This window comes from Crocuta crocuta, unplaced genomic scaffold (genome assembly GCF_008692635.1).
Source record: "Crocuta crocuta isolate KB4526 unplaced genomic scaffold, BGI_CrCroc_1.0 scaffold87, whole genome shotgun sequence".
NCBI classification, from domain to species: Eukaryota; Metazoa; Chordata; class Mammalia; order Carnivora; family Hyaenidae; genus Crocuta; species Crocuta crocuta.
The window spans coordinates 6725977-6747712 of NW_027532166.1; the positions used below are offsets into that span (position 1 = coordinate 6725977).

Here is a 21736-nt window from a genome sequence, read left to right on the forward strand (position 1 = left end):
ATCTTTGTGATCTTGGGTTAGGCAAAGATTTCTAAGTTATGACACTAAATTCATAATCCCTAAAAGGAAGAAAAATGATAAATTTCATCAAAATGAAAAAGTTTTGTTTTTAAAATTCATTAAGAGAATTAAAAGACAAACTGATATAAAATATTTGCATATCACGCATCTGATAAAGGAATTGTATCTAGTTTATATATAAGCTCTCAAAATGCAATATTTAAAATCAAATTTAATAATGTACAAAGATTTAAAGATATTTTACCAAAGATGAATGGATGTCAAATAAGCACATAAAGAGATTCTCAACATCCTTAGTGAGGGAAGTGGAAGCTTGAGTCTGGCGCCTTAGACCAGTTGGTCATCCTGACCAGCTTCAACATCCTTAGTGATTAGGGAAATTAAAACCACTGCATACTTACCAGAAAGGGTAATATTTTTAAAAACCCTGAAAATAACAAGGTGTTGGCAGAGATGTGGAGGTAGTGGAATTCTTACACATTGCTGGTGGGAATATAAAACAGTGGAACTACTTTACAAAGCAGGTTGGTAATTTCTTAAAAAGTTAAACATTACCAGGCACTTGGGTGGCTCAGTCAGTTAAGCATCTGACTTGTGGTTTCAGCTTGGGTCATGATCTCAGGGTTCATGGGTTCTGAGCCTGCATAAGGACTCTGGGCTTGTGGCATGGAGCCTACTTGTGCTTCACTCTCTCCCTCTCTGTCTGCCCTTCTTCTGCTTGCTCACTCTCTCAATGAATTAACTAATTAAACATTACCAACTGTATGACCTAGCCATTCTACTCATAGGTACTCAAGAGAAATGAAAGTGTATATTCATAGAAAGATTTGTGCACAAATGTTCATGACAGCATTATTTGTAAAAGCCCCAAACTGGAAACAGTGTAAATATCCATCAATAGTTCAATGTATAAATGGATTGTAGTATACCCATATGATAGAATACTATTCAGCAATAAATAGGAATGGACTACTGACCCATAAAGCAACATAGATGATTCTCAAAATAATAATTTGAAAGAAAGGAGCCAAACAAAAAAGGGCATAGACTGTATAACTCAATTTGCATAAAATTCTAAAAAAGATGCAAGCAAAACTATAATAACTAAAATCAGTCCAGTGTTTTACTGGGCCTAGAATGGTGATGAGAGAGAGTAGGGAAAAGGCAATTGCAAAAGGGCATCAGGAGACTTGGGAAGGTGATGGATATGCTTCTCTTAACTGTGGTAATATGTACATGTCAAAACTCATCACATCAAATACTTTCAATATGTGCAGTATATTATATATTCATTGAACCTCCATAAAGTTGTCTTAGAAAGTTTCTATTTCTAACTGGGTTGGTTTTTCATCATAAATGGATACTAAAAGTTACCAAATACTTTTTGCTACATCTTTTGAGATGATCATATGCCCCCCTTTTTTGGATGATTTTTTATTATTAATCTGTTAGTTAATAAGGTGATACATACTTTTTTGGTAACAGCTTCTTTAGTGGCATCCTACAGATTACAACACATTGTTTTGATTTATCAATGTCTAATGTAATTAGGACTTTTACCTTTTCCTGCAAATGCAAGAAGCCTAAAAACCTTTTAATACTTTTGCTGTCCCTCCCAACTTGTATGTTATAGCTTATACCAGCTATTTCAGGTCTCCTTACTGAAGTTTCTAGAAATGAGATAATTTGAAGCTGAAGGCCTGGTAAGGCCAGATCTATTTCTGGTTTCCCCCTTATTCCTAGTGCCTAACATCATGTTACCAACCCAGAGCCTGGTGGTTTACTGAGCTTCTCATAGAAGGTTCTGAACTCCCAAGGGCTGTGCCCCTTGAGCCCCTTCTGAGCTTTACAGCTACTTCTTTCAGAATTAGCAGATACAGTGATCCTAAGTGCCCAGTTTGTCTTTGTCCATTTCCATTTGCTTCTTAATTGTGGGTTTGTAATTTTTCATTGTTTTGGTAGCTCTTGATAGTTTTAAAGAGATAGTTTTAATATTTTGTCCAGATTTTTTAAATTATTATTTCCCTTGAGATGTTGCCTCTCAATAACTTTAGACCATTTTACCAGAAACAGAAGTTTTTATTTTACTCTGTATTTTTTTTCTTAGACGTCTGAATTTCAGTTTCTCAAACATCCTTTGTAAGGACACAAGTCTAAACCAGACTGACTCCATAATAGGCTTTAAGTTTCCCCTCTAAACTAGAAGGCCTAAGTTTCAGTTTCCCTGAAACTATCAGGCAGCTACACATTGCCCAAGGCTGAAGAAACTGCCCACCACTTCACTCCACCACACTACCTTGGCAACACCCAATCAAGAAAGGCCAGCAACTATAGATAAATCTTAGCTACCTAATGTTAAAGTTAACCTGTTAGGCGCCGAACAAGACCCTAGGCTTGCTCTGTAATTGGTTGAATTTAAAAGTACTCTAAATGTTGTAATTGGGTCTCGCCAAAAGTAACAAATTCTCTAGACAATGTGTATGGTTAAACCCGCTGTCAATAATGTTGTATAACTATGATTGGATCACTGTTCCTATGTCAACAACTTCTGTAACTCCCCTGTCACAAACCCCCATAAAAACCCTACTCTGCCTTTGTTTGAGGCTCACAGCATGGATCCACTGCGCTGGTAAAGTCTGTGAGCCTGAACTCGAGCCCGTAATAAAGCTCTTTGCCTTTGCATGCATGACTCGGTCTCCCCGGTGGTCTCTGGTCAGTGAGGATACTGCAGTCTGGGTATAACACCTTCTGCAGAAGTCTTTAGTTCCTAGAAGTGTGTTTTAAGATAGAATATGAGAAATGTAAGGATCTAAATCTGGCAGACCTTCTTGGTTTTCTACCCAACAGGTACCTTGCTTTCCTTATAAATAAAACTTCAATTTTATTCTTGCACCAATGTTCTCGACCCCAGGGGATGAGATTTTGATTAGTTTAAGGCAAATAGAACTGTTTCCTCTGATAGATAAGTCAGGTTTGTTCATTGAGATATAAGAGGAAGTCTTCTGGGAAATTGGTATTATCCTCACCTGACCCCTACTACTAAAAGATCCATGTCCTTTGTGTTCCAACCCGCTTCTTTATTTTTGAGATACTTTTTTGTGAGAATAGGACACAAGAGTTGTTTATCTAATTTGTGATAATGAGAGAAACTGCCAATGCATGAACAGTTATATAGAGCAGAAAATCAGCATTAAACTGAGGCTTTTTGTTGACCTTGTTAAGCTGCTGCACCAACTTTTGAAGTCTAATCCTGGATTTCCTATCATTTCAGATAACAGATCCTTATTATCAGTTGTATTCAGGAATTGTTACTTGCTACAAAATATATCCCAAAGGATATATACACTTCCCTGATTTGCATTTTAATGTTTCCAAGGAGTGCCTATCACGTCTTGGGGCCAATCACCCAACATTCTATGCAAACATTTTAAGGCACAGCTCTGATGGCTTCTCTTCTCAAGAACAAGTATACATTGTTTCTTCAGTACTCACTGAACTTTCTTTTCTCTCCTGTCCATTCCATTTCTGTCTTCAATGCGAAAACTGTCAACTTAGTTCTCCCCTGGGTTGAGACCCATTACGCTTCTGTCAAATCCTGGGCAATGTCTTCTTTCTACGTCAAGGAGCTTTTATTTTCCCCTCCAGGTGAACATACCCTCTCTCCTCAAATATTTCAAAGAGGCATCCAATCTTTTGCCCGAAATTCAGCCTCACTTTGGTGACTAGCCAGCCTGACCTCCTCCAATATTAAGGCCTGAAAAAGGACAGGATTGTGCACACCAAAACATTCTTCTCAAAATTATTGCTGCTTCCCTTGTGTGAGAAACATTGAAGAGATGCATAAAAATGAATCAGATTACATGAGAGGTAAAATTAGGTATGTGAATTCTTTTATTTGTACATACTAAGTGGGGCTTTGCTTTGACTTTAGAAATGCTTGTCTAAAAGTAGCAGGAGCCAAGCAAAGTTGCCGTCTAATCTCGTTTTTGCCTAGGGGGATATAGCCTGGAAGTGAGAGACTGGGATGGAATGGGCACAGCTGTAGTGTTGGGATTCTTTCCCTTTCAGCCCTTTTAGCACAACCCTTCTAAGTTCTTTTCAAAGTAAGCTTTGTGCACTGATTGTTAAGCAGTGGAAGGGGACTCCTCAGTTGACCCCTTGAAGTGGCCTGGGGGAGAATTCAAGATGTGGGCAGCGACTGCTGGCACGAGCTCAGATACATGAGGGACAATTTAGTTCAATATGTTTAGGGAATGTTCCTCAAATTATCTTGTTAAAAATCTGTCATTCCCCCTTCCGGGCTGACAGTTGTAAAGAGATTAATGAATATGCATTTTGATAGGCAGACAGCCTCTTCTTCATTTACTGGATTTGTCCTTCATCAGATGAAGTCTGGACAAAGAACCCTTGTCATCATTCTGTGTCTATTTGGCCAGAGAAGCGATCTGAATTAATGTTCCGGCTGACCCATCTGCCGAGGCCACGCGAGACTGGACTCTGTGGAGGGGAGGGGAGGGAAGGGGAGGGTGCTGGCTATTAAACAACTGCACTTTCCTGCTACACCGCTGGGCCGCAGGGCTGGCTTTAGGCAACTTTGTTAAGTAGGTGGCTTATTATCCTTAACACATTGCTAAGCATCTACTTAACATTCTCAAGCCAACTCCAACTCCGGATCTGCCCCTAAACTCCCTCTTTCTTCCGGTTCCCATTTCAATCAGTGGCAACAACTCCTTTCTTCCTGTAGCTCTGGCCAAAAACTTTGCTACAGTCTTTGACTCCATTGTTTCACAGACCACCTCCAAGCCACCAGCAGGTCCTATTGGCTTTGTTTTCAAAGTTTATCCCAAATTTAGCTGCCATCACTCTCATCTCAGCAGTCATCACTGCCTTATCTTAAAGGCGCCCTGAATCATCATCCTATATCCATTCCAGACTTTCCTCACAGGAGCAGATTTATCTCTAAAACTTCAAGTCAGTACAGAGTATGCCTCCATTCAGTCCTTTAGCTAACTGGCAAGCTTGTCTCTCACTGTTCTCCCCCTCATTCACTCTGCTTCACCTCTCTTGCCTGCTTCCAGCTTCTCAAACACTCTGGGAGTGCTGTTCACCCTGCATGTGTTTCTTTTTCCTGGAATGCTCTTCTCTAGGTATTAACACTTCCTTCAGGTCTTTCCTCTAGGTCACGTTCTGTATTGTTGAGAATTGTTTATATAGCAATATTGTCTGCCTAGCAATAGATGTCTTCCCTAACCCATAAGTAAAAATTCACCTCCCTCAGTTCTCCAGTTTCCTGCCTTATTTTTGCCCATAGCACGTATTGTCATCTGGCAAACTACCTTTTACTTATTTTGTTTTGTGATGTCTTCTTCCAGTAGAGTATACAGTGGAGGGGGTGGGGGGGTATTTAATCTGTTTTATTTACTGAAGCATCACGAGCATCTAGAATAGCAGGTGGCATGTAAATAAATAAGTTGTGTTCCATCTCAAGTAGAGGCCAGCCACCTGTTTTATAAATAATGTTTTGTAGGAATATATTCACATTCATTCTTTTACATATTTCTCTGGCTTTTTTTCTGAGCCACAATGGCAGAAACTATATGATCTATAAGCCGAAAACATTAACTGGCCTTTTTAGAAAATATTTGCCAAATTCTGCTCTCAGAGATTTTATAGTGTAGTTAGGGAAATAGGACTAGTTGCTTCTGGAAAGTAGTTCTCCATGGATGTCTCATGTTTCTATCTTCTGAGTAGACACTGATTGCCTTTTTGTCAGCTAAGTCTTTTTGAGGAGGTTTGTAGAGCAAGCAGTCTTGGAAGATATAGATCGTGTCTTCCTCCACAGGGAAGGGTGTGTGTGTGTGTACTAACTATTATAAGAGATTCAAGTTCCCCAAGCACAGGGTTCCTTTCCTGTAATGTAACCCAGTGTGTGTTCTGGTGTCACATGACCTCCTGCATCATCCAGTTGGGGCTCAGGGAACCAGAACAAGAAAAGTAGATATTCTGGCTGCTGCTTTTACTTTGAGTAATAAAGTACTTTGACTAGGCATCTCGTGTTTTCTACCAATATCCATGAAACTATGGGACACTAGATTGCTAGCTTGCAAGTAGGATAAAATCTTTGACACTTCACAATTCTTGACAGTACCTAAAAAATACACTGAGAATGCAAAGCGGATGATGCTGAACTCTCAGAGTTGACTGGGAGAGACTTGGTAAAGGAGGTTTTATGGGAGACAAAGGAATGCAGAAAACATAATGAGTTAAAAGAAAATGGGAAAGTTGACAGAACATATTGCCAGAGGATATGGGAGGAAGAGGGCCAAAGAATATGTATAGAGGAATAGCCCAGATACCAGAGAGGGCCATATATTCAACACTCTGAGGCAGATTTGAAGGAGAAGGGATGGGTGGACTAGATATTGAGAGGAAAGTAACATTTAAGTGAACAGGCAAGAAGGAAACAAATAGTTCAGGTAAAGGAATAAGGAAGATGGGGACAGCGAGGGTTGCAGGTTCTTGGGAGCTTTGAGTGACATACAAAAAGCATGGCATTTATTGTATGGACCTTAGAGAATAGTTGGAGACTTACAAATAGAAATGAAACAAAATCTTATTTTAGGAAGGTTCGTTTTACCAGTGTGCAGAATACTTTGTCATGGGGAGAGTCTAGAATAGAGAAAGTAGTTAGACATTTAAAAGTTTTATAGTGTATCACTATTTCTGACAGATAAATGTCATCAAGAGTAAAAAAAAAAAACAAAAACCCCACCAACCTTTTGTATCCGCAGTCCACCTTAAGAAGTAAAACATAAACACAGTTGAGCCCCTCCATGTACTTCTCTCTAGGTAGACTCCCCTTCTCACCCTATTCTCATCCCCTGTGGATGTAACCTTGGTAATAATTATTAATTCCATGTTTTGAAAACATACTTTTACTACATTTTCACTACAAAATTACTACATTTTATTAAACAATGATATTATTATTTACATAATTTGAAATATTTATCAAAAGGATACCATGCTGAATATATTCTCGTGATGTTGCTATTTTAGCACATATTTTGTTGTGAAAATCACCCATGTTAACAAATGTGGCTGTAGTTTATTTATTTCACCGTTGTAGACTATTCTACTCTATGGCTATACCAGAACTGATCAGTTCTTATGTCAGTGGGCATGTGCATGGTTTCCAGGTTTTGTTGTTCTAATCAATGCTGAAGTGAAAAATTTTTAAATCTCTCTGTGAATGTAAGAATTCTTAAGGGCATTACACTTAAGAATGAAATTTCTGGTTATGAGATGTGACATCAATAAAGGTATAGAAATAGTCTGGGTGAGAAGTATCTGGATCCGACTACATTTAGGTAATGGGAAAGGACAAAATATTAGTAAAGGTTATTGGGTAACACTTGAGAACTCACAAGATATAGGGGAGTAAAAAAATAAGTAAGATTTAAGAATCCACTGAGGTTATATAGCACGGGATGGATCAAAAGCAAATTTACAAGGAGTTAAGGATTGAGTGTTTGTGAAAAAAATGAACATTGATTTTGGTCTAATTTCTTGAGAATTCTAGTGGTAAAACAAAGGAGAAAGATTGGATAGAAACATCAAATACTCATCCATATCCAATTATCTCTTCCCTAACCAGAGTTCTTGAAGTTAGCCATGACCATAGAAGTTGTTTCAGCAAGTAAAATGTCTGCAAAAGGGATGTGTATCAGTTCTGAGGCAGAAGCATTCAAGGAGCTGGTATACAGTTCTCCATCCGTTGGTGTCCCTCTGGTGCTGGCCACAGAAGCTGCATATACTACAATTGCTGTGTACTCTACTATTACAGTATGCTGGAATTTTCTTTATTTGAGACGTTGAGTTGTCAACATGGAAGATATTTGTTCTAGAGAGTCACCCTGCTTTGTAGTGCACTTATTATGAACAATAAATAGGCCTTTGTTGTTTGCTGAGATGTTGATCTTGTTTCTTTTGCAGCATAGCGTATCCAGACTAGATGATTTGGACTAGACACTGAGACAGCAACAAGGTCAAAAAAAGGTATCTTTAGACTAGATGAAAATAAGATTGTTTGAGGATAGAGATGGAAATACCTAAAGGAAGGGAAGAGATGGCAGATGGAGTAAACTGATGAAGTAAGTCAGTAGAAGAAATGAGAGAGGATCACAAAGGAGATAAGGGAAAGGGTAAGCTCATCTCTTGCTCAGGGTCATGAGTGGATTCTCATAGCTTAGCCAGTCTGTTTACTTTGATGGGGGTTCTGTTTCTTCTCAAAGACCTAGGAGAAGTTCATGAAAATCTCATTACTGAGAACTTTTTTACCTGTAAATTACATGATCCTCATTCAAGGTAAAGGAGAATTATTTATTGCTCATGGGACACATCACAGAAAAGGTGGCATCAGCCTCAAGAACAACTAGATCTGTGGCCTGTGATGCTGTCAAGATTCCTCTATCTCTGCTCAGTTTCTCTAACATGTTGACCTCATCTTTTCTAAATATAGGCAAGTTTTTCTCCATATGGCAAGGAACATGGCCACTTTTATCCTTGAACTCCCCTCCCAGAAGCTCTGTCATCACAGAGGAAAGATATGATTTCTGCTCTTTCAAGCCAGAAATATCATGGAGCAGGTCTCTGCCTGGGTCACATGTCTCTCCTAAGCCAAGCTCAGCGGCCACACAGTTGATGATATTATTGACTCACATTGGTTCACATGCCCACTCCTGTGGTCAAGAGCACAGAATTTATTGCCAGATGAGGTCGAGTAGGTTCTATATAGAGAAATAAAATAATTGCTGCAGGAGTATTAAAGAAATCAGTGTAGTAGGATCCTTCTCTACATTGAGGGATGCAGCTTGATTGTTAAATAATTTAATGTCCTCAGTTGCATAGCAAGACCCAAATTCTAAATTTTGAATTATTTATTTCAAATATCCTATAATCAGAAACAGAGACTTTAGGAAAGAAAACTGCAAAAACTGTTCCACAATTAAAGAAAATGAATGGAGTGATAGGCTAGAGTAGCCACTGACGTTCTTAATAGCAGAGCTACCCTCGTTTATTAGCTAGAGGGTAATAAAATATACACATAATGTCAGAAACATTGTCAAGGACTTGGTCCAAAATTTGTTCTCCAGCAGAATCCTTCTGAGCCTTTGTAGAATCATCCTGTTGAGAAAGACACTGTATCCTCCATAAAATAACACAAATACCTTGGAGAGGAGAGATGGGACATAATATTTGTTGAATATTTACTACAGAAAATGTTGATGTGTTGCTATTTCTACTGAGTGATGAGAAGTATGTATGTTCATTTCATGTGTCAAATCTAAAGTTGGGGAAGTTCCCTAACTTGCCCAAGTTTAAACAACTAGAGAGTAGCTAAACCAAGACTAAAAGCCATGTCTGTAAGATATAAAGTTCTGACCAGCCTGTTTCCAGTTGTTAATATTTTATCATGAACTAGTCCATCAGATATTTAAAATGCACTTCTTTGGGGATGCACACTTCTTTGGGGGGATAACTCAGGAAGGTAAACAAATATCAAAACTTTCCCAAAGTTGTTTGCCTTCCTCTGGACTTTGGAGCAGCTGAGACACAATGTAAATGTGGAATTTTAAATGGTAAATGCTGCTGGGGAAAGGCACTACTGGGGGGAGTTGGTGTCGATGTAATTGGGCCTTAATGTGCTAATGCTTGCACAGTTCTGAGCTAAATGGTATCCAGGTGAGCTACTGGTGCTGGCTGGGTTATTGAGAAGGAACAGTGGGAGTCTGAGAGACCCTAGGGCTACTTGGAGAAAAGTGAAACTCTGAGAGGTAAATTAAGATGGGAGGACCTTGTTAGCTAGGCTCATGGAGGGGACATTTAGGAAAAAGACCAATAGGAAAGGTATCATCATGGAGGTTAAGGGAAACTCAGAGATTGGAGGTTGAGCTTAGTAGTGCTATGCAGGACACAAGAATATATCAATTCAAAATTTATTTCAGTAGATTCTGAGAAGCACCGGCTGAGTAAAGGAATTTAGGAACCTGTAAATACTTTTGATCTTGAGCAGAAAGCATAGATCTGGGAGCTCAGAGAGGATGGATCATTGCTTTCCTCAATTCAAAAGGGAGCTAAAGGAAACAGCTTGACTTTGAGCACAAAGGCTTTAGGAAGTGTGGTGTCCTTGAATAGGAGCTTTCTGCCTCGAAGAAAATGATGCGGAATATAGAGCCTGGTTCATGTTTAAATGAATGCCAAGATGAATTAGAAACACAAGACTATCTACCTGAGACGCATAATCTCAGTATAGTTAACACAGAGATTCTAACTCAATGCAGTAAACACAATTTATGCGCCTGAGCTGATTATACAGTGGAACACTGCTGGAGAAAAAAGAAGCTGTGAATCTCACGGCATTGTCTTCAGAGGAGTAATCTATACACCATGACTTCAGCATTTCCTGTATCCAAAATGCTAATAGAGCCATGCTGAGGGAGACTTCAGTTGACTTTGTCATATAACAAATACAGGGAGGGTAGAGAAGTGAGGGAGAGGTTTGTCTAGATCTAAGATATTTCCATGGGAGGGAATGCAAGCTTACCTGAAGCCATACAGTGAGGGACCCTGGTCAGTCTGATGCAATATGAGGTCATTGTGTTGCATGGACAGAAGACGAGATGCAAAGAGGAAAGGAATGTCAAAGAGCATAATTTTCTCCTGGGTAAGAAGTTTCATAGAGCCAGCATAGGTAAGGCAGCCTTTAACACTTTCTTGGCCATGGCTATAAGGTAACTCTTCAATTATTATGGTTTATGTAAGGCCAATTAGAGAAAAGACATGACTATTAAAATGAGGAGAGAGAAGGCAGAAGTAAGGGAGGAATGTAAAAGGAAAGGCCAGGGACAGCACTGCCAAGGGTCAGACTGTCTTCTCAGAGCAGACAAAGAAACTTATGCAAAATTTATGATGGACTTAGATGTAGGACAGTGCATGCTTTGAAACTCCAATCTATTTAAATGATGATAAATGTCACAGCTGTCCTCCTTTATAGAGTGATTTGGCCAGTAGAAGAGAAAGATTTCAAACTGTCTTTTCCAAAGAGGGGATAAAAATCACTTAAAATTGGTCGTTCAGACTGTCTCATAAGTCTCTTGAGCTGCAGAAAGTTATACCCCTTTAAAAAAGAACCTACAAATGAATGATCATATAAGAATAAGATAATGTTCCATCTAGCCCTCAGTTTGGTTATAACCAAGATTATTCCCTCAGGATGTCAACCACAAAAGTTAAGAAGAAAACTCTCTAATATTTTTTCAATAGCCCATCATTGAATTGGTCTTTGTTAATTTTGTAAAATGGTTTAGAACACAGTATCCATAGCTTATTCTGTTTCCTAAGGTACTGAAATTCACAGCTCACATGTATAAAGAAATATTTTGCTTCAAACTTCAAACTCTTGAGAGTCAAGGTTCGTACTTGGGATCTGGTGGGTAGCTAGACATTTACCTTATCTCTAAATTTCAATATTATATTTTTGCCCATTTGAGCTTCCTCCTTTAGGTGAATTGCTGTTGGTGCTTATTAAATTAATTAAGCAAAGAGACCATGAGACTGAGATGGCTGTAATGTCTTGGTAGCCTGGTAAGCAAACCAGAATAGTAAGCCTGACATTTCTGAATGTTTAAGAAATTGAAACTAAGGATAACCAGTCAGAAACAGCAAACTGGGCATTCTCAGATAAGGCAACCACTTCCACCGTAGCCAATCAAATTATTTCTTTTCTTTTTTTTTTTTTTTACTTTCACACCTTTTTCTATAAAAGTCTTTCCTCTAGCTTCTGAAGGTAGAGTGCTCCTAACCACTAATGGTATGATACTACCCAATTCAAATCAAGGTTTGCTTTAAAAAACTCTTACAATTTTTATATTCCTCAATTTATCTTATTAGAGTGCTAAGGGAAACATGGAGTGTGTCTATTAGAGACCTCAGAAAGGGTTTATTTCTGTTCAGCTGTGACTATATATGTATTGCTCCCAAGCATATGATCAGAAGATTCGGTTCTTCAGATAACATACATTCATTCTAACTGGTGGGAACAGACATACTGGTTATGTGGAAAAAAGCAATGAGCAAAATAGTATGTGTTGTAATACTAGCATTTGTATAAAATTGTATATGTGCATATATATGTATAAATATACCAAATATCTCTGGAAACATATTCAAGAAACTGATAAGAGCTGTTGCCATGAGGGAGGACAACTGGTGTGGTGGGGGATGAGGCAGGGGTAAGGGGAGATTTACTCTTCACTATAAGTACTTTGGTAACCTTTCAAGGCTGTGCCATGTAGATATATTGCTTATTAACATGACAATTAACCAATTAAGCAATGAGAACCTAACAAAATGGTGGGATTGACCTTACTGGGACCTTGGTGTTTCTACAGTTGGCTAACATAGAATTTGATTATTGAAGCTTTTGAAGTATTAATGCTTCTTCCTTGCTCTTTGGTGAAGTGGGTGACCTGTCATGTACTAAGTTGCTATTGTGTTTGGCTTTCATATCTGAGGGCCATTGCAAAATGGGTGCAAGTTGAAATCTTTGTAGTAATACCCAAAGTCTGTAGATCAAGAATTTTCTGGTGGCACCTGAGTGGCTCAGTTGGTTGGGTGGCCGACTTTGGCTCAGGGCATGATCTCGCAGTTCGTAGGTTTGAGCCCCACGTCGGGCTCTGTGCTGACAGCTAGCTCAGAGCCTGGAGCCTGTTTCAGATTCTGTGTCTCCCTCTCTGTATGACCCTCCCCTGTTCATGCTGTCTCTATCTCTCTCTCAAAAATAAATAAAACATTAAAAAAAAGAATTTTCTGTCAAACTATAGAAGTTCCCATACTACAAGATTCCTGTTTAGCATCTAGACATAATTTGTGGCATAGGGTTGATGCCTGATACACAGTGGCAGAGAATTTAATTTTTCCTCAGTCAGCAGGGTTTGGGATAATACCAAGAAAAGGCAGGATAAGGAAGCTTAGAGATATCAAATAAGAGTACAGATCTGAGGGGAAAAGAAAAAATAAGCACAGTTGTAGGATTGTACTTTTCACATCCATTTCGGTTACAAGTAGGAGACTTTAATAGAAAGATATCGAAGGCATCCCCCCAGTCTGAGAGAGATAGTGGTGCAGCAGGGGGGGCCTGAAGCACAACTACATGTTTGATCAGAATGTCCCCCAAACCTTATTTCTTTTCTCAAATTCTCAGTGTATGTTGGCTTTATTCTCTCAGACCCACTTCATGCACATGGTAGGGCACATGGCTGGTGACAGAGATCTCATTTTTACATTTGCCTCACCAGAGAAAGCACCTACTCTTGTTCCCTGAGTTCTGGTTTGAAAGATCCCAGGGAAGAACTCAAATTGGCCAGTCTTGGGTCATTCTTGAGTTGATCAACTATGGTTAGGGATAGAAGTTTACTCTCATTAGTAACTTCTACTGGAATCTGGGATTTGCTATGAGGATAAGACCTCAAAGTAACTAAATGTTCTTTCTATAAGAAGGGATCTAAACAACAGATAAACAGTATAAAGTGGGAGCAAATAGTAAGCAGCTAGGGTGATATACTTTTAAGACTATCTCTTTATAGTTCCTTGGACTACCTCTAGTAGTTAAGAAATCTTTAAATAAAAACATTTTTGAGAAAGGTAACTCATTGTGAAATTCACTTCAAGTTTAAATGACTGATATACTTTTTCTTTGCTGAGATGAGAACCTTTTGTTTGGAGAGTGGGGAAGAACTCGGATAGAGAAGTCAGACTTAGAGCTCCTGAAGGGAATAAGAGATAGGAATTCTATTCTAGTGTAACTCCTTTTTTAGATTCTGCCTTTCCTTCCTTCACGCCAATTTTTTTCTTTCACACTGTTAGTGCTACTGAGGTATCAGTACCACCAATAGGGCCCTAGAGAATGTACATCTCTCCCACTCACATTGTACTGTTTAGAATTCTAGAACATCCTATAAAGTCACCATGAAAGGTGGCCTCTAAAGTTGTACAATGTGGCAGTCTATGTGGATTATCAAGTGTGCATAGCTTAGTGCATTCTTACCATGTATAATATATACATATATGGAGATTAATAATAAAAATGATTATATCAAATGACATATAATCTATTTCCCATACTTCAGTTGTCACACTAAGGCTGTGGACCAAATCCAGCCTGCTGCCTGTTTTCATAAATAAAGTTTTATTAGAACATAGCTACATCCATTTACTTACATATTGCCTATGGCTGCTTTCATGCTACCATGGCAGAATTGAATAGTTATGTAGTAGAGACGATATGATCCACAGTGCCTAAAATATTTACTATTTGGCCCTGTACAGGAAAAGTTTGGCAATATCTAGACTAGAAGCCACATTAGAAATTGCAATTTTCTATTGATTTGGTAAACACAACTCTCCACATTGTTAGTCACTTTATTACAAACAACATTCTCTGCAGGTAAATGAAGGATACTCGTGGTTCAATTGGGATCATGAAGATTTAGAGCTAGAAAGGGTGATTAGAGCTCATGGAGCCCAATTCTTGTGTTTATAAGTAGGGGAAATAAGGCCCAAAGAAACTAAATAACTTGCTCAAAGTCACATATCAACTTAAATTGAAGGCTTGACCACTGTTCTTCCATTACAGCATTTGAAATAGCTTTACATTCCCTTCAGTCTGTACTCCTTCCTTTTTAAAAACTCCCTTGCCTACATTTTCAAGTTTTTAACCTGGATGAGTCCTTCAGTCAGTAAGATTGGTGTGTTCACCTTGATTTTAAGCACTTCATTATTTTTTCTGTACCACAGTATCCACAACACATTCATATTAATTATTCTCAACTTACCTACTCTTTCTGTCTTTTTTCTTAATAATTCCATATGCACTTCCCTATGAATATGGGAATTATGAATGGCACTTTCAGATTGGCTTCTGGGTATTCCCTCTAATTCTTCATTATTGGTCCATTCCCTACCAGATGTTCTCACACTCCTCATTTATCATGGAAAGTCACCTTGGATGATGTTGACATCAGGAAACTTAGGGTTTTTGAGGTATAGAGTTCAGAACATAGTGATCAAGAAACATCACCTAGTGATTATGTCCCTTCTAAACCATCAGCTTTCATGAAAGCATTTACTATATCCTCCCTTATCTTGCCCTAAAAACACTCAGCCCAAAAATATAGGCTTAGTTTGTCTCAGGTACTCAACCATATATGACATCAGAGACTCCGTATAATTTGGAGGTGAAAGAACTGTATTGTTGTGGTAGGGCAGTGTATCCTATCCCAAGAAAGGACTCGACGGTAAGGGTGAGATATCTGTCAGCTGCAGAGAAAAGGTTTTCAGGGAGCTAGTTAAGTAGTAGCATAAAACAATAAAAAATAAGTTGATTGGAAGTCAGGAGACTAGTTGTTAAGTCCTGGTTTTATAATTAATTTCCTCTGTGACTTTAATTGTCCTGATTAACCTCTGTGGATCTCAGTTTCCTCCTTTGTAAAATCAAAAGGTAGAGCGAAAATAAATCCAGTATACCTTCTAGTTAGTGACTGTTTTTTCTGAGCCGCATATTAGGACATAGACTCTGATAAGTACACTTACTTATTGGGGACAATGAGATGGGAGATTTGAACTATGGATTATCCTAGAAGATCTGGAACATATAGCTGCTATACTCCCAGCTATAAAATTCTTTGAGATTTAAGACCTCTTCTTGCTTTCACATATTTAAGAAATTTCTAAAATTTATGGATTTTTTTAAAGATCATAATCACAAATTCTATTAATTTTTATGCCTCGTAGTTTCTCAACCTTTACATTGTCACTGTATTCCTCATACTCCAAAGCAATTCCTTTATGCTCTATTCACTTGCTCAAAAATATTTAAAGAGTTCCTCTTATGTGCTGATCTAGGGTTCTGGATACAGTTGTCCAAGTTGTGGCCTGCACCAAGTGTCCAGACAGTAGGAGTAGGGGGACTCAAATAAGGCACCATATGAGCTAGTGGTTTCCCTATGTTAGGCACTGGACATACAGGGCTACAAGATAAATGTAATTCTTGCCTTCTTAAAAATGATAGTTGAGTGGGAAAGATATATACTAAAAACTAATTATAGAAGATGTATGTGCATTCAGAGAGGGATGAACAGATTACTAAAGGAACACAGATGAAAAAAAGAGTAATTCGTTCATACAGGGCAATGGGGAGTGGAGAGAGGGAAGAAATCTCAAGGGAAGTTGCTGTTGGCACCTTCTTGGCATATCACTTCATTCTAAGGACAGGGAGGACTGCTACAGATTTTTCATGTTCAAGGATATTTGTTGGATCAGGTTTTCTAGAGGATGAAGTCTTAGTGTGTCAAGTATAAAACATGAACCTCTGGTGGGGTAAATAGCCCTATATCTATTTTCCCATCAAGCTGTGAGGGAGGGTAAGTCAGAGTTTATGCCATTACAGCCTAAGAAAAGAGAACTCCCACCCTTTCATTTCTCTCAGGCTCTTAGAAAGGCAGCTAGAAACAAGTGAAGTCCCACCGAAAGAGTCAGTTATGCTGTCCAAGTAAAATAATTGAGTTCAAAGCAGTCTTGTTTAGGGTGGCCAACTCAGAGCTTTCCTTTCGGGCTTTAGGCCAAAGCCAAGTTATAAACTGTTTCTTTGCTTAGCCTTAACTTGCTTGGTGGTTCTCCTAAGAACCTCTCCAGGTTACAGACGGCTTAGTTAAATATGGAACTTTAATATTATGAAATTGTCCTCAATCTCTGTTACTGATAGTTATATTTAAGCTGGGTTTTAAATGAGTAGGAGTTTGTGTGTCAAATAAGTTGTGGAAGGTGTTACATATAAAGGGAACGATGCATACAATGACTTGAACTAGTAAATGATATATGTTTGGGAAACTGGAGCAAAGGATGGACTGGATTGCTAAGTTGGGAATATAAAGGGTCATCAAGCTCAACTCAAATGTATAGATTTTATCCTGTGGGCAACGTACAGAGCTAATGGAAGTTAGCAAGTGCCACAATGACATAATTAGATCTCTTTTGTAGTGTGAAGGGCAGACTAGAATAGAGAACAGATGGTAGTCTAGAAATTGGTTTGAGGTAATGAGAGTCTTGAACATGGCAGCCGAATGAGAGTGGGACAGAGGACCTGATTCAAGAGACAGGCCCCTTTCGATGTGACCATGAGAAAGAAAGGGCATCGTGAATGCTAGGATGCTGTGAAGTGGTATTGAGAATATGGGGAAGGGGCGTGGAGTGAATTTGGTGGGTGAAGGTGGGGGGTGGGAATTATAGATAGTTAGTATAAGGATTTAGAAATATTTCTATGGGAGGTTGATTTGAATATCTGAGGTGGAACAGGGTGAGATTTGATGAGCAATTGTTATTTCATGTGAAAACAAAGATCAGTTCTGCTCTGCCATCAGCCCAACTGTCCCATCTTCTCCTCTAATGAAAACTGCATAAGGATGTGTTTTTAGAATTATTGCCAGGTGGCTGGGTCAGGGACTAGCACTGTAGAGGACATATTATAATCAGATCAACAGAGCTTTGTTACTAGAGACTATTCGTTAGGATGTGCAAATAGTTTACTCATCTAGAAACTTGGTGACAGAACTTGACTCGAAGCAGGAAAAGAAGTGTTAGACTAACAAATTTTAAAAATGTATGATAATAGCTGCCATTTATTGTTCCAGGCATTTTTTGCACATTAATTTTAATCCTTGTGATAACACAGTGAAGTAAATATAATTTTCCTTGTTTTGTAGAGAAGGAAACTGAGACTCAGTTATTAAGTAACTTGCCCAAGGAATATTACTAGTAAGTGTCAGAGTAATTACAAAACCAAGTCCCCCTGGTCGCTTGCCTTCTCCATCATTAGATGCCTCCCCTTTAGCCTACTTAAGAGTGAAGACCATTAGCAGCATCATTTGCATTTAAATAATACATTTGCTAAGCACAACTGATTCTTACCTATTTGTTAATGAATTGCTGGATTCTATAAAACCTTTGTGCCTTCTAGGGTCTTTTTCTTCTTTATTCTCTCCTATTTAGTTTTCTCTTTTATAGCCTCTGGAACACATTGCGATGGTTTTATTTCTGGTGGAATCTGTTTACCCATGGTGGGTATGTGCCAACTTTTTCCTGCTTTCTTCAAGCTCTATACTCCTTGCTTTTTCAGCCGTTGATATTTTATCAATAACATCCTACTTTCTAGGGCCATACTTCATCTCACTGGCAATAGTAAGTGCTCAATAAATATTTGCTGAATGCAGGTATGGATTTTCAGCTTCTGGTCTTAAATAATTTTGCCCCCAAAATGTGTTCAAGTGGTCTGACTCTCATCCTCTCTGCTTTCTTCTCCCAATTACTTCTATATCCACCAATATCTGAAACTTGATATGAAAAGACCCGAATCTATTAGCTTTTGTCCTAAAAACTTCTCCTCCTGTCTTCCTTCTCATAGTTACTGGCATCATCATCATTCTTGCCAATTTGTTTCATTTCTGATTTTTCCTTCTCTTGTACCTCAAGAGATTGTGTCATAGGTATATCATTTGAATCAAATCCCTCAATCCACTACCATCATACTTATTAGATGAGTTCTTTTTCCAAGTGTTCATTTATTTATTTTGAGAGAGTGCATGTGCACATGCAAGTACATGTATTGGGGGAGGGGCATAAAGAGAGATCCCAAGCAGGTTCTGAACTCTCAGCGCAGAGCCTGATGCAGGGCTTGAACTCATGAACTGTGAGATCATGACCTGAACCGAAATCAAGAGTTGGATGTTTAACCATTTGAGCCACCCAGGCATCCCTTAGATGAATTCTTATTATCACTTGCTAAGTTATTTTAATAGCCTCCTAATTGGTCTCTATCTAATATTCCTCCTTTTTGATAAACTTGACATGAATCTGGTTCTGTCTTCTTCTGCTCAAAAATTTTATAGGTTCAATCTTCACACATGGCATTCAGTGTCCTCTACAATATGGTATTTGCCTTCCTAGTGTCACTTCCACTGTCTCCCTTCACCATCTCTCCAAAAGCCACACTGGGCCACTCCTTTTCCCCCACCATGTCCCAGCCACTTTCTGCCTCTGAACCTTACTTGTGCATTACTATCTCCATAGCATGGGAAGTCATGTGCAGGCACATATGACTCTACTTCCCCTGTTTGAGTCAAAGGAAAGACTGCCAATCAGTCAGAGTGCAGTATCTCAGCAGGCCTAGACCCAGACTCAGACTCCTCAACAGAGGGTTCCCACAATCTTTCACAGTGAACCAAAGTTGACATGAAGACAAACCCCATTTTCCATGTGACGCTGCCTTTGCTGACTTTCAAAGGCCAGTAGTTTTCCCAGACCCAGATCCAATGTCATCTTTGCTGTGACACAGCCCCTACCTTCCTACTTACATTAATCACTTTCTCCTAGGAACCGCTTATTGCCCTAAACCATAAGGGTTTTGTTTGTTTTTTTGCTTTGCATAGTCGTCTTTAACTGTAAATTGATCCTTCATAGACTCTAAGGGCCCTGAGGGCGAAGATCATGTGGATTCATTTTTGAGCTTTCCACAGCTCTGACCTCAGTGTAGGGATTAGTATTTGTCAAATGAATCAGCTTCTCACATATTCTGCCTTCATTATGGTCATATACAAGCCTGCTGTTATCTTCTGTACTGTATTTTAAACTTCTTGAGGGCAGGGGCAAACCTCTGAAATACCACAGCCCTGGGAACTCAGTAAATTGTTATTGGTAGTTCTGTGAACAGCTTTCACAATTCTTTGTTAACAATCATATTGTATCCACTTAATATCCTTCAACTGGGAGATTTTTGTAAAATATTCCGTTAAGGGCTTATTATTTCTCATTGACCTTCTCTCCAAATTATGGCAAACTATCAAGGATTTACTAACTTTCAAAACCTTGAAAGTAGCAGCTCTGCAGAAAATCTGGAGCAAGAGAAGCAGTGGCATGGTAGAGTTTGGAGAGCCAGCCAAAGGGTGACTCTTTCTCGGAGGGAAGGGACAATAAAAGACAGGAGAGAGGGAAGGAAGGACAAGGGAGAAGGACACATCATGGCAGGAGGGGTAGATTAGGCGAGCGTGAGTGGGGAGTCAGGAAAGATAGAAGGAGCCGGGAAGGCAGACAAGAAGAAAAGAGAGCTAGGATTGTGTAACATATGCCTCCATTAAAAACAAATGAGGCTGCTGAAAACAGGAACATGTCTGAAGTTTTAAGAAACTGATTTCGTTCAAGTATAAGGAGGTTGAAAAGAGGGTAAAAGAAATTTTATTATTTTAAACTACAATAGAATGTGAGCTGGAGATGGGACAGATTTTTAGAGACAAATGAGAATAAAAGGTCATAAAAAGGGAGGAGAAAGAGAGCATACAGGGGGCGGGTGCACAGGGAGTGAATGAATATATTGAGAAATGGTAGGAGGGAAGCAAGGAAAGGTAACTGCTAGCAAGGAGAGACAAATTAACATGTTTGTTTGAATACAGGGGCTTCTTTGTGAAGATGAGAGCTCACATCTGCCTTTGATCAGCCACACGGCAGCCCAGGATCAGATCAGAAAGCAAATGAGATGATAAAGTAGATGAAACCACAGTAAGTTTAATATCCAGGAGGGAGAAGGGAGGGAGAGAACAAGGGAAGGGGGGAGGCTGCCCCACAGGAACAAAAAGCCCAGCTGGGTTTCTGTGCCAAAGGGGGCGGGCGAGGAAGGCACTGGACCCGATGTCCTCCGCAGCGGCCTTCAGAAGTGCAGCAGAGCTGTGACACTAGAGAGGACAGGGCCTTGGGGAGACTTCTGGGCTCCCATTTCCTGCAGGCAGACCTGGCTTTGCTGACACAGCCCACGAGCTGATGGGAGAGAATTTGCTTAGCTCCAGGGACTTTCTGAGTTGGCTTTTCTTTACCCTGAGACAGGCCAGAACAAAAGATGAAATCGTTATTTCAAAGGGAAATTTTTTCTCTCCATACTGCACCCCTCCCCAACTTCAGAGCACTTTTATTGCTGAATTGCCAGAAAGGTTGCTCGATATGTCAACTTGACCATATTCTACTCATGAGTTTCTTTGTGGATTTCTAGATTGTTTGGTATATAATCATAAAGTAACTTTTTGAAATACTTCTTCACTATCCTTATGGCGCTGGAGAGTGGCAAAAAGACCCATAAACTCGAGGATAATGATGAGTTATAAAAGTCCCTGACAGTTTTGGAACACCTGATATGGGCCATGAATTTACATTATCTTATTTAGCTCTGAAGTAGCATCTTTATTATTCTGATTTTAGAGATGAGGAAACTGAGGCTCTGAGATGTTAAATAACCTGCTTAAGGGTGTAGGGCTGGGAAGTGATAGAGGCAGGACCAGAACCTAGATTTCCCTACCATGTGGGGCTCTGATATGATTCTATAAGCAGATTATTATATAATTACTGGAAGAAGGGCATTTCCGAGGTAGGTGGCAGTGTTAAGTCACTGAAATCAGAGAGGAGCCCTAGCCCAAATCATTCCTCTTTCCAAAGGGGATGCTTGTCATGTGGACATTCCCATTCTGTTCAATTGTCTGCATTGCCTGGAGGCCGGGCTCGCCATTCCATCCACTTTTAAAGTCGCCCAGACCAGACGGAGGAAGTCAGGAGAGCTCAGCAT

At 39.2% G+C, this 21736-nt stretch overlaps 1 long non-coding RNA gene across 1 annotated transcript in view; it reads left to right on the plus strand.

Moving 5' to 3' along the window:
- LOC144241934 (uncharacterized) overlaps nucleotides 1-21736 on the plus strand; it is a 57641-nt gene that overhangs the window by 8997 nt on the left and 26908 nt on the right. Inside the window, exon 2 of the long non-coding RNA XR_013338250.1 lies at nucleotides 20580-20685. This is a non-coding gene — a long non-coding RNA (uncharacterized LOC144241934). The remainder of the gene's footprint in view (nucleotides 1-20579; nucleotides 20686-21736) is intronic.